The sequence below is a fragment of the Sapajus apella genome, unplaced genomic scaffold, assembly GCF_009761245.1.
Source record: "Sapajus apella isolate SASKATOON/1434 unplaced genomic scaffold, GSC_monkey_1.0 scaffold10, whole genome shotgun sequence".
Lineage (NCBI taxonomy): Eukaryota > Metazoa > Chordata > Mammalia > Primates > Cebidae > Sapajus > Sapajus apella.
In genome coordinates, this window is record NW_022436950.1 from 36,150,235 (window position 1) to 36,161,251 (window position 11,017).

The window sequence follows — 11,017 nt, forward strand, 5'->3', positions numbered from 1 at the left end:
TGCCAGAATTTACTTAGATTTGGCCAAACTGTAGAAATGGCTCACTGAGGCCAGGGATGATATGACCCAGTGCCAACGAATGTACTTTTGTTTTTATTTATTTGTTTTTGTTTTGTTTTTTTTTTTTGAAACAGTTTCACTCTTATTCCCCAGGCTGGTATGCAATGGCATAATCTCGGCTCACTCAGGTTCAAGCAATTATCCTGCCTAAGCCTCTTGAGTAGCTGGGATTACAGGCATGTGCTACCATTCCCGGCTAATTTTGTATTTTTAGTAGAGACGAGGTTTCACCACGCTGGCCAGGCTGGTCTCAAATTCCTGACCTCAGATGATTTGCCCGCTTCGGCTTCCCAAAGTACGGGGATTACAGGTGTGAGCCATTGCGCTTGGTCTAGAACATACTTTTAAATGTTACTTGCCATTTGCTTAAATTTGCATTCCATAAGATATTCCATAAGATATAGTTTTCTCCTCACTCTATTACTGAACAACTCTCTTATTTCTTGCCCCTCCTCCTCAATATCACCCTTCAATCGATTTCAGTGCCAGAACTAAAGTCCCCTGAATTTTATTCTAAGCAGTAACCTAAAAAAGACCCACATTTTACTTACACTTTGCACTTAACACATTTAGTGAGTAGTTACTTGCTGGATTCATGGGCCCTTTGTTTTAGATTGTCAAGACAGGAAAACCTATTTTATTTAGACTTCTAAATGCCATGCTACAAAGCAAATACATATACACTTGTGTAAGCTAAACATAGCATAATACTCACATGCTCTTTCACCAGAAAGGGCCTGATGCAAACTCCCAGGATCACCAAACAACACTTGAGTCAGCGTTGTCCAGCAGGAAGCTGAGGGCCTCTCTCTTGTCAGTTTTTTTCATTGTGAACCCAAAATATTTCAGACAGGTCTAAGTAAATTTGGAAAGTTTATTCTGCCAAGGTTATGGACATGACACAGCCTTAAGGAGGTCCTGAGGGCATGTGCCCAAGGTGGTTGGGGTACAGCTTGCTTCTATATATTCTAAAAGACATGAGACATTAGTCAATATGTGTAATATGTATACTGGTTTTGTCCAGAAAAGCGGGACAACTCGAAGCATGGGAGGGGGTTTTCAGGTCATAAGCAGATAAGACAAATGGTTACATTCTTTTGAGTCTGTGATTAACCTTTTTCTGAATACACAATTTACACGTGAGAGGACGGTAGAGGAATCTTCATTTATGCATTAGTCTGGCTTACTGAAATGATAAAGCAGAAGAAGCAATCAGATGTACATTCTTCTCAAGTGAGCAGAGGGATGACACAGTTCTGTCCATCCTTTGCCCACAAGGAAATTCCCTGTGGGCAAATTGTAAGGGCATTATGTAACATATTTATCTTTGTAGCTATCTTCTTTAGGAATGAATTGTGAACAGGTTTACCTGAGGCATTTCCTAGCTTGACTTCCATTTGAATTAGTGAAGATCTATTTTCTTTTATACCATAAACTTCCTGTATGATTTAGTAGGTGATAGTGTAATATTTGAGAATATAGTATTTGGAATTTGAAGGTAATTAGCTAAGCAAGAGAGAAATTCTCAAAATAATTCTAAAAAGAAAATAAATCCCTTTTCTTTCTTACTGCTTCCTGGTCATTATTTCCTTGCCAATATCTTACTTTGTATTTAGAAACATGTACATAAGTCATTTTCTTCTAGAATTGAGATATTTAAAAATTTACACTGAATTTCTTTTAAAAATGTTGGCAGCATTTATTGAATTACACTTCATGTCCAAAAGATAGTACTATGTCAACACTCTTAGAATGCTATTGCTTTTTAAAGATCCTGTTGTGAGTTTGCCTTTTAATTTATTGAATCAGAAAAGTATATAATTCATTTTTTCTTGTTAAAATGTGTTTAAATATGGTTTATTAAGTTTGAAAAGTTGGTTTAATAACTTATTGTTATAAGACTTTGTGTGGCTCTGAGTTTATTTCACTGTTCTTTTATGATTGTAATGGCTAAAAAAGATAAGTCATCATAAGGAAGAATTCATTTTCCTGCTTACTAAGATATGGTACTCGTTTTAAGTCCCATACGCCAATTAAGTAAAAACGTGTGTTAAAATTTTTCCTGCAATCTTTTATTTTTTGTAATGTCACTCAGTTCTCCAAAGTAATTGAAAGATACTGAATTTTTAAAACTACTTAAAACATTATAATTATATATAATGAGGTACAGTGTGATGTTTTGATACACATACACGTTGTATAATGATCAATTTAAGTCTACTATCCTGTTCATGTGAGTTTGGCAAGTTTTCAAACTAATAAAACAGCCATTTTCTACTAGAAAATTTTCCTAATCCATCTTTGCCAACAATTTCACATCAGCCATCTCCTTGGTCTTATGGGTCTAATAAGCCTGGCTGTCTGTTGAAACCAAGCTGATTTTAAAAAACAATTAAGAAAGGACTATTTGGAGAAAATGCTTGTTTAAATATACCAAGTAAGAGTCAACTGAAAAATCCTAAAGAAGAGAATCCAGGTAGACATCAGAGTGTCCCTGGTAGGTCCAGAAGTGCTCCCACTGGCCTTTTTCTGGATTAGTTATGTCTGTTAGGAGCCACATTTACTCACCCACTTCATCTTGTAAATCTTTTATGCCAGGCCACAGAGGTGGCTGAAGAGCCAGTGCCATGGAGTGCTAAGAACACAAATGTAAATACATACTCAAGATTGGCCAGCACCATCACTGAGGTGCTGTGTGATGTGAGATGATTATCACCAATAAACAGAGGCATGGGGAGTGGGCAGTAAGGAAACACATGGCTGAAATTAACTTATCTGGCAAGAACAAGTGAAGGCTCATAATAACTTTGATTATCTTTTCAGCAGCACCCCACTGTATTGGTACCAACTTACCTTATTAGTCTATTTTCACAATCTGATAAAGACATACCGGAGACTGTGCAATTTACAAAAGAAAGAGTTTTTTTTTTTTTTTTTTTTTTTGAGACCTAGTCTTGCTCTGTCTCAAGGCTGGAGTGCAGTGGCATGATCTTGGCTCACTGCAATCTCCAACTCCCTGGTTCAAACAATTCTCCTGCCTCTGCCTCTCGAGTAGCTGGGATTACAGGCACACACCACTACACCCAGCTAATTTTTTTATTTTTAGTAGAGATGGGGTTTTACCATGTTGGCCAGGATGTCTCGATCTCTTGACCTCGTGATCCACCCACCTCGGCCTCCCAAAGTGCTGGGATTACAGGCATGAGCCACTGCACCGGGCCAAGGAAGAGTTTTAATGGATTCACAGTTCCATGTGACTGGGAAGGCCTCACAATCATGGTGGAAGGTGAACGGCACATCTCACATGGCAGCAGACAAAAGAAAACTAGTGCAGAAAAACTCCCCTTTACAAAATCATGAGATCTTGTGAGACTCATCTACTATAATGAGAAAAGTATGGGAAAGACCTGCTCCCCATGATTCAATGACCTCCCACTGGGTCCCTCCCACAATACATGGGAAATGTGAGAACTACAATTCAAGATTAGATTTGGTTGGGGACAAAGCCAAATCCTACCAGTTGAGCACTTGAGATTGAATCTGAATATGCTTGTTTGGTTAAGTAAAGTCTGGATTCAATGTTGGCCTACAGTCATTCAAGTTGAGATGCCAGAAATTTCCTGGCTGGAGAGCAGTGGTGCACCTGCAACCTTGACCCCCTGGGCTTAAGTGATCTTCCTGCCTCAGCCTCCTGAGTACCTAGGATTACAGGCATGTGCCAACATGCCTGGCTATTTTTTTGTTTTGCTTTGTTTTGGTAGAGACAGGGTCTCACTATGTTGCCCAGGTTGGTTTCAAACTCCTGGCCTCAAGCAATCCTCCTGTCTCAGTCTCCCAAAGTGCTGAGATTACAGGCATCAGCCAGCATGCTCAGCCCCACCTGTTATGGGAATAAAATTTTGTGGAAGACAGCTATGCTCACTTGCTTATATACTATATATGGCTACAACAGCAGAATTGAATAGTTGCAACAGAGTTATGTGTAAAATATTTATTGCCTATCCTTTTATAGAAAAAGCGTGTGGACTTCTGCTATAGAAGAAGTACAAAGGTTTAGGGAGATGGAAATATTGGTGTGGATTTGCTTGACAAGTCAAAATATTCAACAGTTACCCATCAAGTTAAAAATTTGTTAAAATAAATCATATTCTATCCTCTGCTCCAAAAATATCTTTGTAGAGCAAGAAAGATTTCTTTTCTCACCCATCACTAGGTTCATAGCTGAGCCCCCTACAACAAAAGACAGGTTACCAAGAAAAAGTGTACAAATTAATTTAAGTTTTATGGCCAGGTGTGGTGGTTCTCGCCTATAATCCTTGCACTTTGGGAGGCCAAGGTGGGTGGATCGCTTGAGGTCAGGAGTTCAGGACCAGCCTAGCCAGTCTTAATGAAGCGTGTAACTAACTTGGCTTTGATTGTCCAGTGACTGGGAAATCTTACCAGATGAATTAATGCAAGAAGTTTCCAATTCTAATGAAATGTCTTCAATAAAATATAGTATAGTGAATGGATGGTGCTAGTAGATAAAAGTTAATGTTCATCTCTACAGACAAAAGTACAAACGAATCTGGAACAGAGTTTGGCTTCTGACTTATTATGGATTAGATTCTACTAACCTTGACAAAACCGAATGATTAGGTCAACATTTAGATTGTCAAAGTTGAGGGAAAAATATTTATTTTTGGAGACAGAGTCTTGTTCTGTTGTCCAGGCTGGAGTACAGTGGTGTGATCATAGTTTACTGCAGCCTCAAACTCCTGTCCTCAAGTAATCCTCCTCCCTTGGCCTCGCAAAGTGCTAGGATTACAGGCATGAGCCACCATGATTAGCCCTAAAGATTATAATTGTGAAAGAATGTAAGTTTAAAAAAATTCAACCTTTAATTTGTGTAGCAGCAAAAGCAAAAGAAAAGAAACAAATTCAGCCTAATGTATTATTTGGTTAACTACAAATGGAGATTTATGCCATATAAATAATCATTTGCTAAGGGAAAAATTGAAACAATGTTTTTTTGTTTTGAGACAGGGTATTTCTCTGTCACCCACGTTGGAGTGCAGTGGTATCATCTTCGCTCACTGTAGCCTCCACCTACTGGGATCAAGTAAGTAATCCTCCCACTTCAGCCTCCTGAGTAGCTAGAACTATAGGTGCATGTCACCATGCCTGGCTAGTTTCTAAATTTTTTGCAGAGACAGAATCTCCTTATATTGCCCAGGCTGGTCTTAAACTCCTAATCTCAAGCCATCCTCCAGCCTTGGCCTCCCAAAGTGCTATGATTACAGACATAAGCCACTGTGCCTAGCCTGTAACAATGTTTTTGAGGTAGCTCTAAAGTGAAAGGCTAAATATTTGTTATTACATATGACAAAACCTAGTCAATTGACATTTATCTTGTGCACTTAGGATGACAGAATAAACTCCTGTCTTATAAGAAACAGTGATCAATTTTCTAATTAACAAATACTGTATTCAATCTCTTATCTACCCAAATAACTTAGCCAAGGGTAAGTTCTAATCAGACTGTAAATTGAGAATTACAAATCAACTGAAGAAAGTAACATTTTTAAAATTTGATTCAAACCCATTTTCATATACAAAGCTAATTTATTATGTACAAAATAAATGTACATTTTTAAAAAGTGTTAGAATACAAATTTCCAAGGGCCTAAAATAAGTGCAAAATTTTCAATTATTATTTTTAATCGTGCTATACAGAAACAAATCAAATATTAGCACATATACACACAAGAAATTTTTTTAAAATAGCGCTTAATGTAATAAAACAAAACATACATCTTATATATTTAAAAGGATGAGGAAGGAAAGAATGTATTGCACCAAACTAACAGTAACTTACCTACAATGAGAATAATAATCAAAATTATTTACACATATTTATTAAAACTTGCTCAACTTTAAAACCTTTTTGGGGGGCATACAAATATCCACTGAGTCACAATATGCACAGTCAATAATTAGATATAAATAAGGTGTAATATTTTCTTTTTCATGGTCAATTCCAGTAGAATGAGAAGGAACATTTCAAGATAAATATACAACTTTCTGAATTCCTTCAATGTTTAAGTAGCAGCACAATTTCCAAGTACTTTCAAAAAACAAGTCATTCTGAATTTTCAATTATCTCACTCTGAATTGACTATGTGCATTTACATGCATTCAAATCACTGTCACTCTCTATAACACTGAAATGCTACTGGAGTCCCAGAAAAGCTGACAAAAGAGGTAAATTGAATATGTTTCATATTTTTATGCCTCAGTAGATTAATTTTTATAGCAATGAATCTGAGAGAAAATGCCTGTCTAGCCAGATATCTGATTACTTTTTGCTAAATTTTTTACTCTAAGTCTATAAAAGCAAACAAACAGTTGGAGGAATGAAAGCCATACCTGTTAAGAGTTTCTAAATAGAACCAACAAGCCACACAGTTTTCTAAGTTTTCTTATGTAAAGCTAATTATAAAATAAGCAGTTTGCCACAAAAAATGTTTGGTGATGGTGTTCATCAGTCACAGTCTTTTAGAGTAGTAAAAAGGAGAATAGAAAAAAACAGTTCAAAATATAAAAGATCTTTAATAGTAAGATCTACTATAACATGCCATAATTCTGGAAGAAAAATAGGAAATTATTATTAAATCATTAAAAAGCCATCTGAGAAAAACAATCAAAATTCCAAAGGAAAAAATAGTTAATCTCTTTAATCCCTATATAAAAAACAAGAGGCTGACAGTTTTTCAATTAAGTCTGACTACTGATACCATCCTATCAGAACAACTTATTAAAAGTGTTTACTGATTAATATAACTTTAATATTCTGAAGAGCAAAATAATTATGTCGAATACAGACAAGCATTTTTTCCTTCAAAATAGAGAGAAACATTTATGAATTTGTATGTTCAGCCCACTGTAAAACACATTGCTTAGTGTCAGAAAATGTTACCAAAAGAAGACAATCCAAAATAATATTTTAATGTTGACTAGTACACTGATTACCAGAGAACTGCTAGTTTTCATACATCTTAAGTTGAAATATATTATTACCAAAATAAAAATTTTAAAGGTCCAATTGGAATAAGACTTCTTTTTAAAAGTTTATTTTTAATTGATAAATTTTTTAAAATCCCACCTAAATCCTAACTTTTCTTCACCTTACATTACAATGCTACATTGTAACAGCATTACAAGCAGCTAATCACTCTATACACTAAAAAATAATTATAAATTAATTTAAATAATGAGACAGTCATCATATATGTGGAAACACACACACATACAGACACATATACACCCCTCCACTAACAGTCCAGTTTTTTTTTTGAGATGGAGTTTCACACTGTTGCCCAGGCTGTAGTGCAGTGGTGCAATCTCAGGTCACTGCAATCTCCACCTCCTGGGTTCAAGCAATTCTCCTGCCTGAGCCTCCCCAAGTTGCTGGGACTACAGGTGTGCGCTGCCACGTCCAGCTAATTTTTTTGTATTTTTAGTAGAGACGGGGTTTCACCATGTTGGCCCGGATAGTCTTGATCTCCTGACCTCATGATCCACCTGCCTTGGCCTCCCAAAGTGCTGGGATTATAGGTGTGAGCCACCACGCCCAGCCAACAGTCAAGTTTGAAAAATGAATGGGTAATTTTTTAAATGATAAAGCTGTGTTATTACTATTATTGTTACATTTGCAAAATGTAAGCTTCCAAGGAAACATGAAAAACGTACCATGAAAAACCACTGTTGAATTAGTAGCTTTCTGTTTATTCTTTTTCTTCAGCATTTTCTATTCATAAGATTATGGGCATTAAGACAAAAGTAAATATTATTGAATGTGTCCTTTTATTTATTACTAAAGCCACTGGTTTACAGGTCCAAATCCTGCAATGTGTTTAGAAATCACCCACATGTGGCAAATGCAAATGAGATAATCACTGAAGGAAGGAGATGTGTCTGATGAATTACTATAATCAGATAAGTGTCTGATAACACAGCCAGTATTAAATGAGATTTTTATACAGAAGAAAATCACATAACTCCTATACTCTAGGATGGCTTTACATTTCTTAACACAAAAAATGAAATCATTTCCTATTTAAAATTAAATATCTTAAATGTTAATGCTTTATTCTGTTATACCTATAAAAAATTAAAGATTATTTCCATACAGAAGCTGTACCTGCAAACGTCATTGGAAGTAATAAATAATTCATCCAATGCTTTTTTTTTTTTTAATTTAGAGACGAAGTTTCTCCATGTTGGTCAGGCTGGTCTTGAACTCCCAACCTCAGGTCATCTGCCCGCTCGGCCTCCCAAAGTGCTGGGATTACAGGCATGACATCCAATGCTTTTTAGTTAGGAAAATTCCGATTACAAGCTTCAAGGCTATAAGAGATCTACTTTTAGGTTTTAAATTTAGCATGTTAGTCATGTTTTTTATTCTTTAAAATGTTACCTAATTCAAGTTTGCAAAATATTCACTGATAGCCACTAGGAACTAACATTAGCAAACAGATGTACTTTTCTGGAGACAAATATTAGTTACAATTTACAAATGTGAATGGTCTCAAGAGAGTTCAAGATAAAGATAATGCAATTGAAGTCCCTGCCTATAATCCCAGCACTTTGGGAGGCTGAGGTGGGCAGATCATGAGATCGGGAGATTGAGACCATCCTGGCCAATATGGTGAAACCCTGTCTCTACTAAAAATACAAGAATTAGCTGGGTGGGGTGGCACACGCCTGTAGTCCCTGCTACTGGGGAGTCTGATGCAGTAGAATCGCTTGAACCCCGGAGGTCGAGGTTGCAGTGAGCCAAGATTGCGCCACTGCACTCCAGCCTGGTACAGACTGAGATTCTGTCTTTAAAAAAAAAAAAAAAAAAAAAAAAAAATTGAAAGGAAATTTGGTTGTTTCTGTGGCAGGCAAAACAAAGATAATAAAGCCATTTCAAACATTTCAGACAAAATGTGTCTTGGGATAAGGATTAAGCCTATTTTCAAATAAGTCTGAATACTGGATAGGGTTTATAAAGATAAATGGACAAATTTCTATATAGGAAAATATTTTATGATATAAAATAATAATCCTGTTACATAATTTTTTAATACCAAGAATATAGAGATTCAGGAAGTCCAAAGCAGTGCCTAGATATCTGTATATTTATAAATTCCATAGAAAGTCTGATCTGCAATGTCCATTAAGAACCACTGGCCTGGCAATGTCAAGATGAAGCGAACCCACAGCCACCATGAACAGCCAACCTACCCTGTGCAGCCTCCTGGGAATCCAGTATGCCTCAGACCTTGCATATTCCTCAGGCACCACCCTATATTGATGCTCCACCTGCCTACTCAGAGCTCTATCATCTGAGCACTGTGCACCCAGAGTCCCCACCATGTCAGCTGTATTTCCTGGAGCCTCTCTGTATCTTCCCATGGCCCAGTCTGTGGCTGTTGGGCCTTTAGGTTCCACAATCCCCATGGCTTATTATCCAGTGAGTCCCATCTATCCAGCTGGCTCTATAGTGCTGGTGGAAGGAGGGTATGATGCAGATGACAGATTTGGAGCTGGGCTACCACTGGCAACACTCCTCTTTCACCTCCTAGATGCCCTCCCAATGCTGCCCAGCTTGCAGTCATGCAGGGAGCCAACAGCCTTATAACTCAGCGGAAGGGGAACTTCTTCATGGGTGGTTCAGATGGTGGCTACACCATCTGCTGAGGAACCAAGGCCACCTTTGTGTTGGGAATGACATCATATACCTTCAGCACCTCTCGCAATGTAACCCCTTTAGTCATATTAACCTGAAGTTGCAGTTTAGACACATGTTTTTGGGGTGTCTTTCTGGTGTCCAAACTTTCAGGCATTTTTCAAATTTAATAAAGAACCATGTAATGGTAGCAGTACCTCCCTAAAGCATTTTGAAGTAGGGGAGGTATCCATTCATAAAACAAATATGGGTGAAGCCACCCTAAGGATCTTCCTTTAATTTTTCTGGAGTAATACTGTACTATACTGGTCTTTGCTTTTAGTAATAAAACATCAAAATAGGTTTGGAGGGAACTTTATCTTCCTAAGAATTAAAGTTGTCAAATTATTCTGATTGGCCTCTAATCTCCTTTAAGTCTTTGATTTACATTACTTGATATAAATGGAACCCATTAGTTGTCCCCATCTTCCTTTCCATCCCTTGCCCCACCCATCCCATCTGCAACCTTATTCTTCCAGTTCTTCCTGCCAGTCTCCATTGAATCAACGGTGGAGGACAGAAAGCCAGTCAGACTAATTTCCTCCTTTCCTCAAACTTCTCCCCACTTGTCGTCTTTTAACTAGTCCTTCACAAGGATGCTCTAAAACTCCTTCTGTGCCTCAAGCACAGATCTGCTTTCACATCTCCTCAGGCAAAAGTAGACGGTGCCTTTGGGCCCTCCTCATAGGTTGTCCCTGCCTGCACGAACCTATCCCAAATTTGCTTTGGTGCCAGAAAAACTAAGCTATGTTTGTACAAAGATATCATGCAAACTGTACTGTGAACAAATGACTTGAGTCCAGTGAAATTTCATTAGGGTTAAGAATATTTCAGGGATCCTTAATGTTTTGTTTTCTGAAATTGGATCTTATAATTTCAGTTCATCTAAATTGTGTGTTCTGTACATGTGATATATTTGACTGTGCCACTGACTGTTATGGAAGTTCAGCGTTGTATGATTCTCTCTCCACTGTGGTGCACTTAACTTGTAGAATTTTTATACTAAAAATGTAGAATCCTATTTTGAGGATTTGAAAACAAAACAAAACAAAACACAAAAAACCACTGGCCTAGAAACTGCTAGATTTAAATTTAAAAAAATGTTTTTTCAAGACAGGGTCTCTGTCACCTAGGATGAAGTGCAGTGGTGCAATGAGAGCTCCCTGCAATCCTTCAGCCTTGACCTCTAGGCTCAAGTGATCC

The 11,017-nt window shown here is 37.3% G+C and overlaps 1 pseudogene across 1 annotated transcript; it reads left to right on the forward strand.

Annotated features, from left to right (window-relative positions):
* The first annotated feature begins 9,291 nt into the window (after positions 1-9,291).
* LOC116552030 lies at positions 9,292-10,596 on the forward strand (annotated as a pseudogene). Its single transcript, XR_004269162.1, has one exon. The product of XR_004269162.1 is annotated as a DAZ-associated protein 2 pseudogene (transcript).
* The last annotated feature ends 421 nt before the right edge of the window (positions 10,597-11,017 follow it).